This window comes from Colobus angolensis, unplaced genomic scaffold (genome assembly GCF_000951035.1).
Source record: "Colobus angolensis palliatus isolate OR3802 unplaced genomic scaffold, Cang.pa_1.0 Scaffold127, whole genome shotgun sequence".
Taxonomy (NCBI): Eukaryota; Metazoa; Chordata; class Mammalia; order Primates; family Cercopithecidae; genus Colobus; species Colobus angolensis.
Genome location: NW_012113919.1, coordinates 2,094,695 through 2,109,757, shown reverse-complemented (window position 1 = coordinate 2,109,757; position 15,063 = coordinate 2,094,695).

The following is a 15,063-nucleotide window of genomic DNA, read 5'->3' as shown; positions in this document are numbered from 1 at the left end:
AGTGCTGGGATTACAGGCTTGAGCCACCGCGCCCGGCCAGTGGTGTGCTTTTGACTCAATGCAACCTCCACCTCCCAGGCTTAAGTGATTCTCCTGCCTCAGCCTCCCAAGTAGCTGAGACTATAGGGGCACATGACCACACCCAGATAATTTTTCTACATTTATCAGAGATAGGATTTCACCATGTTGGCCAGGCTGGACTCGAACTCCTGATCTCAGGTGATCCATTCACCTTAGCCTCCCAAAGTGCTAGGATTACAAGCATGACCACACCTGGCCAACTTTTGATGTCTTAATCAGAATTTTTTTCCTTTTCTTACACGTGAACATAATCTCTAAGTTCTCAATTCTGTGATTTTTGTTTCTGATTTGCTTTTCTCCTGCACCAATCTGCCTTTGCATTAATATTGATACCAGTGACTGTCATATAAGATGGTGAATTGAAGGCAGTATTAGCATGCCACTCACACTTGAAAAAACAAAACAGTAAATAGAAATTCACACTGTAAACTGTTTTCCAAGAAGCACCATAGGAAATTAACACGAAAAAAGAAGGAAACCACAAACCATTTGAAAGAAGCAGCAACCAGCAGCCTAAATCACAGCCTGGTGAAAACCTGTAAGTCCCCAGAATGTGACAGGGAGAGAGACTACCTCCAGAAGATACACCCCATCTGGAGAACTTGGTAATTTAGCTGACAAGGGAAGGCCTGAACCTTACCCAGCACTGAAACTGAAACATGGAACAATGGGGAATATAAAAGTAGCAGCAGTGGGAAGAGCCCAGCATGCATTTCCAGTCTCCAACACAGACCGAGGGCACCATTCCTGATTCTTTGTCACAGGGGAGCTCACTGATGTCTGCCAGCTAACTCAGTCAGCAGTTGCATGTTGAAAATGCTTCCAACTGAAATTCACAATATAATCTCGGGGGACGACAAACTCCTTTGGCCACAACAGGGAGGCAAGTGGGAAGTGTGCTGCAAACATGAGCACAGGAGCTAGGCACCCTGGCTTTGGGGGTGGACAGGGAGGAGCATGGCTTGAAAGCTGTGCTTCTTGTCTCCAAAGGGAAGGCTTATGAGACATCTGGGGCAGCTTTGACTTCTATGCTCAGACATGCAATTTAACTAGCTACTGCTAGCAAACACTGTGGGTGAGAGAAATGCCTTGCCAAGTGTGTGGGAGCTGGATGAAGCTTACCTCACCTTCTATTCACCACTCCCTGCAAAACTCTATTGCAGAGAAGGCAGCTATGATTATTTTTGGAACATTACCCAGTGGCCAGAGAACTGCCTCCCAATGCCCCCAGAGCCCTCTGATTTCCCCACACATAAAGAGGCAGCACATAATCCTGTCTCACTTAGCTCCCCCTGTTTTTGCCCTTCCATGTGTCCTGGTAGCTTAACACAAAAGACAGAAACTGTAGTTAACCCTGTGGCTCTGCTCATCACCTAATAAACCAGAATACCTCCCCTGGGTAATGTAATGCAAGCACAAATCCACCTGCTTCCACCTCAGCTGGTGCTCTTTTGTAAGTACCACCTCCTGGCTGGAGGTCACCTGGCAGACAATTACAACATCTCAAGGTAGAATAACAATGTATCCATGAAGCAGAAAACTTGTGTGTGTGAGCTCAGTCATCAGCATTGTCTGCAACACCCTGGCTAACCAGGAGGCTCTGCGTTCTTGCAAATGACCAGTCCGCTACTACTACAACTGGTATTTGAGAAAGCCAACACACTAAGGCTATTTAAAACCAAGAAATCTCACAGAGACTACATCACTCCCTTGCCACATCTATCAGAGCATGTGCTGGTACCTGCTACTGGGACACTTGAGGACAGGTCACATCACTGGATCCCACTGGGCAGCTAAACCCAGAGCAGCAGGAACATTTGCAGTTGTTTGGTTCACAGGGACTCCTACTCTTAAGGGAAAGGGAAGTAAACCACATCAAGGGAACATCTCATGGGACAAAAGAATCTGGACTGCAGGCCTGAGTCCCAGATTTTTCCACTGGTGGAAAGTTTCTTTAAGCAAGGCACAACTGCAGTGCTGAGTTAGCAAAGAAAATGTGTAGCTCTACCAACAGACAAGCAGCTCTGGTGCTCATGAAGGTTCTTCAAGAAGATTTGTTTTCCCTTTTGTCCATCACTGCAGAAACAACTGGGGCATCTCCCATGGGAGCCTAGCATGGGTGCAAATATAGACAGACTTTCTGAGACACTTCAGGGTGATTGAACCCCCACAGGAGGAACACCCTCCAGATACAGGCTTGCATGAGGGGTAGAGTCATGATTCCTCTCCACTTGGACATCAACATTCCTGCAGATGTAAAAGGTGTCTGCCTGGTCTGAATAGCCAGAACAATGGGTCAGGAGTATGTCTGGGGAGTGGATAGCTTTCCTACTGGCCTGGCAGGGGAGCTAAGGTAGCTCCTACCCTTCCTTCTGACAAGACCTAAGTGAATTTCACTGAGAGGTTCCCTGACTGCCTCTGTCAAGGCTGGGACTTTAGTCCCACATTGCGTATTGCATTCACCCACCTACTTTAGTCACAAGCAGTTTCCACTCAGGGACAACACCCCTACTGGCCTGAAGCCTGAACTATTTAACCTAGTGGGTAAAATATTGGGGAAAAATAAATTAAAAAGTGCATACCATGGTAGGGTGAGGTAAGTTTCAAGAGACCGCTGCCATTCCAACCCATAGGAGACAGTGGAATTGCTGGCACACTCAACACACATTGCTGCTACAATCATTATCTAAGAAAAGCCATTATAAAAAACAAAAGCAAAAATGAAACTCTATAACCAAGGAACTCACACAGTCTTTACCACTAAAGTACCAAGACCTGAATTAGGCTGCAATAAACTATAAACATTAAAGTCACATCCTTAAAAGGAAAAAAAATTAAAAAACATAGTCAAAAAACAAATTTAATAATAATTAAAAGAAATAGCCTGCCCAAATGAGATGAAAAAAATTCTAGTTATATAACAAAATAGGCTTCTATCACATCCCCAAAAGATCACATTAGCTCTACGGCAATAAATCCAAACCAAAATGAAATCTTTGAAATACCACATGAAGATTACAAAAGGTATGTTATTAAGCTACTCAAGGAGATACCAGAGAAAGATGAAAACTAGCATAAATAAATTAAACAATTCAGGATATGAATATAAGTTTTCTAAAAAGACAGATTAAAAAAATCAGAAGTTCTGAAAGTAAAAGGCACATTTAGGAAATTACAAAATGCAGTGGAATGATTCAAAAATAGGTTAGAAAAAGTAGAAGAAAAAATCTCAAAGCTCAAAGACAAAGTTTTCAAATTAACTCAATAAGACAAAAATAAAGAAAAAAGAACAAAAAGAAATTAATAAAGAGTCTAAGCAATGTGAGAGCAATGTGAGATCGTGTTAGCCAAACCTAAGACTATTTGGTTTTCTCAAGGGAGAAGAGAAAGCCAAAAAGTTAAAAAAACAAAACAAAAACCTTATTTGAGAGAATAACTGAGTACAATCCTTGATCTTGCTAGAGATTTGGATACTGAAATATAAGAGACCCAAAGAACTCCTGTTAAATTCATCACACACACCAAAAAAGTCTCCACCAAGGCATATACCCATTAGGTTATCTAATGTGAATATTAAGGAAATAATTCTTAGACCAATGAGATAAAAGTATCAGTCTTATAGGAAAACCTATCTGACTAATAGTAGACTTCTTATTAGTAACCTTGTAAGCTATAAAAGACTGGGGTCCTGTCTTCAACTGCCTTAAACAGGATAACTGCCAACCAAGAATTTTGTATCCAGCAAAAGTAAGTTTTATAAATGAAGGAGAAACAGTCATTTTCAGACAAACACATGCTGAGGGAATTCGTTCCTACCAGACCAACTCAACAAGAAATGCTAAAAGAAATTCTAAATCTTAAAACAAAAGGTTGATATGCACCAGAATAGAATCTCTTGAAAGCATAAAACAATAACACAATGTAGAAAACAAAGTGTCTAAGTAACAATTAATGTAACTAAACCTCATATCTCATTACTAAATTTGAAAGGTAAATGGCCTATGGCCGGGCGCTGTGGCTCAAGCCTGTAATCCCAGCACTTTGGGAGGCCGAGAAGGGCGGATCACAAGGTCGGGAGATAGAGACCATCTTGGCTAACATGGTGAAACCCCGTCTCTACTAAAAAAAAATTACAAAAAACTAGCCAGGTGAGGTGGCGGGCGCCTGTAGTCCCAGCGACTCAGGAGGCTGAGGCAGGAGAATGGCGTAAACCCGGGAGGCGGAGCTTACAGTGAGCTGAGATCCGGCCACTGCACTCCAGTCTGGGCGACAGAGTGAGACTCCGTCTCAAAAAGAAAAAAAAAAAAAGAAAGTAAATCGCCTAAATGCCCCACTTAAAACATACATATTGGCAGAATGAGTAAAGAATCACAAACCACGTCTCTGCTCCTAAGCATGAGAATTTGATAAACTCAAGTTAAAGGAGTGAAAAAAGATATTCCATGCAAATAGAAACCAAAATTGAGCGGTAGTGATATGGTTTGGCTGTGTGTCTCCTCCCAAATCTCATGTTAAATTGTAATTCCTAATGTTGGAGGAGTGAACTTGTGGGAGGTGATTGGATCATGAGGGCAGATTTTCCCCATGACGTTCTTCTAGTAAGTTCTCATGAGATCTCATGGTTTAAAAGTGTGCAGAACTTTCCACCTGACTCTCACTCTCTCCTGCCTCCATGGTAAGACACACTTGCTCCCCTTTTGCCTTCTAACATGATTGGAAGGTTCCCGAGGCCTCCCAGTTATGTTTCCTGTGAAGCCTGCAGAACTATGAGTCGATTTTTTCTTCATAAATTACCCATCCTCAAATAGTTCTTCATAGCACTGTGAGAATGGACTAAAACAGAAAATTGATTCTGGGAGTGCAGCACTGCTATAAAGATACCTGAAAATATGAAAGTGAATTTGGAACTGGGTAGTGGGCAGAGGCTGGAAGGGTTCAGAAGAAGATAGAGATGTGAAGGAAAGCTTGGAACTCCCTGGGACTTGTTGAATGATTATGACCAAAATGCCGACAGTGATATGGACAGTGATGTCCAGGCTGAGGATGTCTCAGGTGGAGATGAGGAACTTATTGGGACCTGGAGTAAAGGTCATACTTGTTAGTGACCTCTGCTTTAGCAAAGAGACTAGTGGCATTTTTCCCATGTGCTAGAGATCTGGGGAACTTTGAACAAGAGCGATAATAAAGATTATCTGGCAGAAAAATATTCTAAGCAGCAGAGTTCAAGAGCTGATGTGGCTTTTTCTGAAAGCATTCAGTCATATGTATGAACAATGAGATGCTCTGAAATTGGAATTTGTATTTAAAAGGGAAGCAGAGAATAGAATAAAAGTTTTGGAAATTTGTAGCCCAGCCATGTGGTAGAAAAAAAAAAAACAAAAACATTTTTCTGGCAATAAATTTATGCTTGCTGCAGAAATTTGCATAAGTAAAGAGGAGTCAAATGTTAATAGCCAAGATAACAAGAAAAATGTCTCCAGGGCATTTTAGAGAACTTCACAGAAGCTCCTCCCATCATAGGCCTGGAGGTTTAGGAGGGAGGAGGGAAAAACTGTTTTGTGGACCAGGCCCAGGGCATCCCTGCTCTGTACACCCTCAGGACATGACAACCTGCATCCCAGTCACTTCAGCTCTAGTCCTGGCTAAAAGGGGCCAAGGTACAGCTCTGGTCAAGGCTTCAGCCGGTGCAAGCTTCAAGCCTTGGCAGCTTCCATGTAATGTTGAGCGTATGGGTGCACAGAGGGCAAGAGCTGAGGTTTGGGAACCTCCACCTGATTTCAAAGGATGTATAGAGATGCCTGGATGTCCAGACAGAAGTCTGCTGCAGGTGCAGAGCCCTCATGAAAATCCTCTACTATGGTAGTGTGAAGGGAAAATGTGGCATTGGAGTGCACGAGTCCCCACTGGGGCATGCTTAGTGGAGCTGTGAGAAAAAGGCCACCATCCTCCAGACCTCAAAATGGTAAATCCACTAACAGCTTGTTCTGTGCACCTGAAAATGCTGTAGGCACTTAACGCCAGCCTGCGAGCACAGTCACAGGGGCTCTACCCTGCAGAACATCAGGGTTGGAGCTGCCAAAAGCCTTGGTACCCTATCTTTTGAATCAGCATGCTCTGGTTGTGAGATTTGGAGTAAGAGGGGATTATTTTGGAGCTGTAAAATTTAATGGTTGCTGTGCAGAGTATCAGACTTGCATGAGGCCTGTAGCCCCTTTGTTTTGGCTGATTTCTCCCATTTGGAATGGAAATATTTACCCAATGCATGTAAACCAATTGTATCTTGAAAGTAACTAATGTTTTTTTTTGTTTTGTTTTGTTTTTTGTTTTTTGTTTTTTTAATTCTTTTTTATTTTACAGACCCTTAGGTGGAAGGAACTTGCCTTGTCTCAGATGAGATTTTGGACTTGGGTTTTCTTGTTAATGCCAGAATGAGTTAAGACTTTGGAGGGCTGTTGAGAAGGCATGATTGTGTTTTGACCTGTGAGAAAAACATGTTATTTTGAAGGGGCAATGTGCAGAATGATGTGGTTTGGCTCTGTGTCTTCACCCAAATCTCATGTTGAATTATAATTCTCAATATTGGAGGAAGAAATTGGTGGGAGGTGATTGGATAATGGGGGCAGATATTCCCCATGCTATTCTCATGATAATGAATGAGTTTTCATGAGACCTGATGGTTTAAAAGTGTGTAGCACTTCTCTCTTCGCTCTCTCTCCCTCTTCTGTCACCAGAGTAAGACGTGCTTGCTTCCTCTTTGCTTTCCAACATGATTGTAAGTTTCCCAAGACCTCCCAGTCATGCTTCCTGTTAAGCCTGTGGAACTGTATTTCAATTACACCTCTTTTCTTCATAAATTACCCAGTGTCAAGTAGGTTTTACAGCAGTGTGAGAAAAAACTAATATAAATAGCTATTCTTACATCAGATAAAACAGAATTTAAGGCAACAGAAAAAAAATTAGCATGTAATGATAAAAGGATCAATCAAACAAGAAGATGTTAGAAACATAAATTTATGTGCACCTAACACAGGAGTGCCAGATTCATGAAACACTTACTACTAAACCTAAGAAATGAGACAGGCAGCAACACGATAATAGCGGTGGACTTCACCACTCTACTGACAGCACTAAACAGATCATTGAGACAGAAAGTCAGCAAAGATATAATGGACTTGAACTACACTCTGTAACAAATGAACCAAACATGTATTTACAGAACATTCTACCCCAAAACTCCAGAATATACATTTTTCTCGTCAACTCATGAAATTTTCTCCAAGACAGACCATATGATCAGTCACAACAAAAGTCTCAATAAGATTAAAAATATCAAAATTATATAAAATATCTTTGCAGACCACAGTGGAATAAAACTGGACATCATCTACAAAAGGAACCCTCAAAACTGTACAAATAAATGGAAGGTAAACAATCCTCCTCAATAATTTTTGTGTTAACTATGAAATCAAGATGAACATTTAATTAAGTATTTGAAATAAATGATAATAATGACACAATAATCAAAACCTCTGGGATACAGCAAAAGCAGTGCGAAGAGAAAACTTTGTAGCACTAAATGCCAACCTCAAAAAGTCTGGAAAATAACAAATTGACAATTGAATGTCACACCTCAAGGAACTATAGAAACAAAAACAAACTAAATCCAAAATTAGCAGCAGAAAATAAATAGCAAAAATCAGAGCACAGCAAAATGAAATTGAAACAAATCAAAAACTAAAACATCAAAAAAAAATAGTAATTGATGTGGTTTGGCTTTGCGTCCCCACCAAAATATCACCTTGAATTTTAATAATCCCCAGTGTGTCAAGTGCAGGATGAGGTGGAGATAATTGAATCCTGGGGGGTAGTTTCACTGATGCTGTTCTTGTGATAATGAGTGAGTCTCACAAGTTCTGGTGATTTTATAAGCATCTAGCATTTTCCCTACTTGCACTCACTTCTCTCTTCTGCTGTCCTGTGAAGACATGCCTTCTGCCATGATTGTAAGTTTCCTGAGGCCTCCTCCATCATGTGGAACTGTGAGTAAATTAAACCTCTTTTCTCTATAAATTACCCAGTCTCAAGTATTTTTTCATAGCAGTGTGAGAACAGACTAATACAACAATGAAACAAAAAAACGGCTTCTTTGAAAAGAAACAAAATTGATAGACCATTAGCTAGATTAGCCAAGAATAGAAGAGACATAATTCAAATAAATTCGATTAGAAATGAAACTGTAGACATTACAACTGACACCATAGAAAGACAAAATATCATTTGAAACTACTATGAACACCTCTATGCACATAAAGTAGAAAATCTAGAGGAAATGAATAAATTCCTGGAAACATATAACCTTCCTTGATTAAATCAGGAAGAAATGGAAACCATGAACTGACCAATTACAAGGAGTGAGACTGAATCAGTAATTCAGAAATTGCCAACAACAATAACAACAAAAAAGGCAAGGGCCAGATGGATTCACAGCTGAATTCTACCAGACATTCAAAGAGGAATTGGTGCTGAACCTACTGAAACTATTTTCAAAAATTAAAAAGAGAGAGAATTCTCTCCAAGTTATTTTATGAACTAGTGTCACCCTGATACCAAAATCAGGAAAGAACATAGAACAATAAAGGAAAACTACAAACCAATATTCCTGATGACTGTAGATGCAAAATTCTCAACAAAATATTAGCTAACCAAATCCAACAGCACATCAAAAAAAACAATACACAAGGATCAAATGGGTTTCATCCTAGGAATGCAGGGTTGGTTTAACATATGCAAATCAAGATATGTGATACATCACATAAACAAAATTAAAAACAATAATCATGTAATTATTTTGATAGATACAGAAACAGCATGCATTTGAGAAAGGCAGCATCCCTTTATAACAAGAACTCAATAAACTAGGCATAGAAAGGACTTCCCTCAAAATAATAAAGGCTGTACATGACAAACCCATAGCCAACATAATACTGAATGGAGAAACATTGAAAGCATTCCCTCTGAGAACTGAAGTAAGACAAGAATGAAACTGTGACCACTTATATTTAACATAGTACTGGAAATCCTAGCTAGAGCAATCAAGCAAGAGAAAGAAATAAAGGGCATAAAATTAGAAAAAATAAAAGTAAACCATTGCTTTTCATTGGTAATATAATTGTTGTATTGGCCAGGGTTCTCTAGAGGGACAGAACTAATTATATATATATGTGTGTGTGTGTGTGTGTATATATATATATGTGTGTGTGTACATACATATATATCTCAACACTGTTGGCTTCCCTACTTTTGAGGTTTTGGAACTCTGACTAGCTTCCTTGCTTCTCAGCTTGCAAGCAGCCTACTGTGGGACTTCACGATGTGATTGTGTGAGTCAATACTCCTTAATGAACTCCTATATATATATATGAGTTTATATATTATATATACTATATATTATATTATATATAAATATATTTATGTGTGTGTGTATATATAGGAGTTTATATATTGTGGATATATTCGAGTTTACATATGATGGATGACTGATTGGAAAGGGGAGAAGGATTTTTTCAGAGATGATGAAAATTTCCAGTATCTATTTTGTACAATGGCTATATATTTGTCAAAACTCATCAAACTGAACACTTAAGATCTGTACACTTTACTGTATGTATATGAGTGTATATACATGTATATATAGTAGTTTATATATGCATGTATATGTATACATAGGTAACATATATGTATATATAATACCTGTAACATATGTATATATGTATACATGCATATATATATTATATATGTAACATGTGTATATATGTGTGTGTTTGTGTGTGTGTGTATATATATATAAAACACCTCAGGTTACAAAATCAATATACACAAATAAGTAACACTGCTATACACTAACAATAACCTAGCTGAGAAAAGAAATAAAACTCTATTCCTTTTACAATAGCAGCAATTAAATAAATAAAACACTTAGGAATGTACTTATAAGCCAACCAAAATACCTACAACCAACTGATCTTTGACCAATCATATAAAAACATAAATTCGGGAAAGGAAACCCTATTCCATAAATTGTGCTTGGAAATCTGTCTAGCCACATGTAGAAAAATAAAACTGGATTTCTATCTCTCACCTTATAAAAAAATCAACTCAAGATACATCAAAATCTTAAATCTAAGATCTGAAACTATAAAATCCCTAGAAGATAGCGTAGGAAAATCTTTTCTGGACATTGGTCTAGGCAAGTAATTCATGAATACACCCCCAAGAAGCAAATGCAACAAAAACAAAAATTAATAAAAAAAAAGGACTTAATTAAACTGAAACTCTTCAGTTCAGCAAAAGAAGTAATCATCAGAGTAAGCAGACAATGCACAGAATGGGAGAAAATATTTGCTGACTCTGCAGGCGACAAAGGACTAATATCAAGAATCTACCAGGAACTAAAATCAGCAAGAAACAAAAAATAAAAAATAAAAAAATCCCATCAAAAGTGAAAAAATGACATGAATAGACATTTCCCAAAAGAATATAGACAAATGACCAATAAACGTAGGAAAAATGCCCAACATTAGTAATCATCAAGGAACTGCAAATTAAAACTACAATCTACCTTATCCTGAAAGAATGGCCATTATAAAAAAGTCAAAAAACAATAAATGTTAACGTGGACATGGTGAAAAAGAAGTGCTTATATACTGCTGGTTGGAATGAGAATTAGTACAACCTGTATGGAAAAAAAGTATAGAAATTTCTTAAAGAACTAAAAGTTGGTCTACCATTTGATCCAGCAATCCCATTACTGGGTATCTATCCAAGAGAAAATAAGATGTCATCATATCAAAAAGATGGCTGAATGTGTATGATTATTGCAGCATAATTCACAATTGCAGAAACTATGGAACCAATCTAAGTGGCCAATGACCAATGAATAGATAAACAAAATGTGGTATACATACACCATGGAATACTACTCAGCCATAAAAAAAAAGAATGAAATTATGTCTTTTTCAGCAATTTGGACAGAGCTGGAGGCCATTTTTCTAAGCAAACGTAACTCAGGAATGAAAATCAAATACTGTATGTTCTCACTCATAAATGGGAGCTAAGTGTACACAAAGGCAAAAGGGACTATGGAGACATGGACAGGAAAGGGTAGAAGGGAGAGAAAGGGACAAAAAGTATATATTGGGTGTAAATTACACTACTTGATGACAGGTGCCCTAAAATCTCAGACTTCACCACTATATAATTCATTCATGTAACCAAAAACCACTTGTACACCAAAAGCTACTGAAAAAAAATATTTAAAAAGAGAGAATGGGATGTAAAAATATGATGATGGCTGAAAACATTTCCATTTTTTGTAAAAGACCTAAATTTCCAGATCTTAGAAGTTCAGTGAATACCAAGCAGAGAAAAATACAATGAAAAGAGTACTAGGGCACATCATAGTTAAACTATTAGAAATCAAATATAAAGAGAAACTCTGGAAAGCAGCCAGAGAAAAATTGCATGTTACAAGCAAGGGAAGAATGATTTGAAGCATCACTGACTTCTCATCAGAAACTATAAAGGACAGAAGTCACTGGAATAACATCTTTAAAGTGCTTGATAAAAGCCAGTCAATCCAGAATGCTATGTTCAGTGAATATATCCTTCAATGATGAAGACAAACTAAAGGCATTTTTAGATTAAAAAACAAAAAACCTAAGAGATTTCACTGCCAGCAGATCTGTGCTACAAAGATTGCTAAAGGAAGTTGTTCTTCACAATGGAAACACAGATCTTCAGGAAAGAATAAAAAACAGTTGAAATGATACACATGTGGATAAACATAAAATATGATTTTTCTAATAATTTCTTTAGAATGCATATAATTAATTAAAACAAAAATCATTACATTGTATTGTGTGGTTTATAGTATATGCAGATATAATACATTTGATTCTACAGCAAAAGGATGAAGGAGGTAGGTAATGTACTTATTCTGACTTTTTTTTTGAGACGGTGTCTCGCTCTGTCGCCCAGGCTGGAGTCCATTGGCATGATCTCTGCTCACTGAAAGCTCCGCCTCCCGAGTGGCTGGGACTACAGGCACCCACCACCACGCCCAGTTAATTATTATTATTATTATTATTTATTTTTAGTAGAGACGAAGTTTCAGCTTGTTAGCCAGGATGGTCTGGATCTCCTGACCTCGTAATCCACTGACTTTGGCTTCCCAAAGTGCTGTAATCTTACATTTTTTGTGAAATAGTCAAAGTTAACAAAGTACACTATGTACACTGTGGAAATATAAGGATGTATAATTCTAGAGCTACTATTAAAAACACAATGCAAAGTCACAAATTAAAAAGCTCATCTATGTTTTAAAATGTAATTGTAAAAAATCCCAGAAAAATTCAACTTCATGCAATAAGGTGGATGAAAGTCAAGACATCCTGAGCAAAAGAAGCCAAACACAATAATAAACACTCCATGATTCTACTCACATGATATTCTACAACAGACAAACTAACAAACTGAATCTTCAGCAAGAAGAAACTGTTGGCTCTTTAGGTGAAACAGCAGGGTGTAATGATGGATGACTAATTGGAAAGGAGAGAAAGGGATTTTTCTGAGGTGATGAAAATTTCCAGTATCTATTTTGTATAATGGCTACACATTTGTCAAAACTCATCAAATTGAACACTTAAGATCTGTACACTTTACTGTATGTAACTATACCTCAATTAAAAATTAAGTTGAAGATATATTGACACCAGGCAGGCCTGATGAAAATGTAAAATTGCTAAGTGAATTAATGAGAGACTGCCCTAGGTAAGTAAATAATTTGTAATAAAATATTAATCTAATCTATAACCTATGATCAGGCAAAAGCAAATCATTTGTTATTAAAACAGCCAGTCTCCTACACCTGAAAAAATTCCTGTGTCTATGCTGTTGTTCCTGCTTGAGGAAATCTCTCTCCCCAGCATACTCATCTTGAGGTCCTACTGCCAAAATCCTACTCATCTTGAGGTCCTATATCAGTGGGCATATACTCCAAGCAATTTTCTCTTTTATCTCGACCGTTAACATTATAGGACAGTGTGGCTCCCTTATTCTACTTATATGCTGTATTTTAAAAATTTCAATGTATTATTTCTTCTAAGATTAATTTTTCACTAATATCTTTCTCAATTAGTTCCATAGTATTGGCAATTTCTGTGTTTGTGTGTGTGTGTGTGTGTGTGTTTTCTTTTTTCTTTTTTTGAGACGAATTCTCGCTCTGTCGCCCAAGTTGGAGTGCAGTGGCATCATCTCAGCTCACTACAAGCTCCATCTCCTGGGTTCACGCCATTCTCCTGCCTCAGCCTCCCGAGTAACCGGGACTACAGGCACCCACCACCACGCTCAGATAATTTTTGTATTTTTAGTAGAGACGGGGTTTCACCATGTTGGCCAGGATGGTCTCGATCTCTTTGACCTCGTGATCTGCTCACCTCAGCCTCCCAAAGAGTTGAGATTACAGGCGTAAGCCACTGCGCCTGGCTGGCAATTTCTGTTTTAAAAGCAGCAGTCATTACTACCAGTCTTCCACCATGCATCATCAATAAGCATTTCCCTCCTGACATGTTTATTTAGGTTAATGGGATTGTTACAAAACAGCTGACTCTAGCAAGAAACCCCTGAAAACACGGTTCTTGACTCTTCCTTCTTCCTCTTTACCTACATTGGTTCATACTTCTCTTCCAATATAGCAAGTTCCTCCCTGGACTGTAAATTCTCTCTAAACAAAGGGTTATGTTTGTTCATATCTATATAGCCAATGCAACACAATGCTGACTCATAAATTATTAGTTGATTTTAAAAGTTCTCTTATTTCTTTTTTCTTTTTCATTTCTGTCTACTAACTTGGTCTCTCTAATGTATCCAAAACACATAATTTTATTTCTGCTTTGGTTCTTTTGCAATTCTCGGTTCCCTCTGCCTAGAACATTTCATCACAGGAAAAATATTCAAACAGCTCCCTCACTTATTTCATATTCTTGTTTCCTCCATAGTCTGACATTTTGAAATATGTTCATGAGAATGGGGTGTGAGGTGCTGGTGTGGATATATTCCAGGTAGTAAGTAAGCTCTGTAATGCCTGGGACTTGGTTTATTTTTCAACACTGTAGCTCCAAGTTTTCAGAATGCAGCTGGGCGCAGGGTCTCACGCCTGTAATCCCAGCACTTTGGGAGGCTGAGGCAGGCGGATCACCTGAGGTCACGAGTTCCAGACCAGCCTGGCACATGGAGAAACCCTGCCTCTACTAAAAATACAAAAATCAGCCAGGCCTGGTGGCAGTGGCCTGTAATCCCATCTACTCTGGAGGCTGAGGCAGGAGAAGTGCTTGAATTCAGGAGGCGGAGGTTGCAGTAAGCTGAGATCGTGCCACTGCACTCAAGCCTAGGCAACAAAACAAGACTCTGTCTCAAATAAATAAATAGAATTTTAAAATAAAATAAAATAAAATAAAATACATCTGGTATAATGTAGGTGCTCAATTATTTCTTAAATGAATAAATGATCTTTTAAATAATTAGCTGATTAATTAAGAATTCCTCATTCCCACCTATACAATTACTTCAGCATGTCAGGCACCTCTTAATTCTTCTTTATGTTTTATGAGGAATAATAGAAAGGGCTCTTAATTTGTATATCCATGAGCCAAATTCTGCTGCTTAATGCAACTTTTGCAGTCCACATCATCTTCCATAGGGCTGGGAGTTTGACTTTTATAAATGTTAAATCAAATTATAATAATCTTCTAAACATTTGTTAAAGTTTTCTAACATCCATGAGATCATTCAGGTATTTTTTGGAGGAGGGGAATAGATTGCTCTTCAAAACATATTTCCAGCCTCATTCTCCAGCTATGATAATCACAGGAATATTCCATGACATAGCCACATTAGCCATTTTGCTATCCTGAATGTACGGTTTTA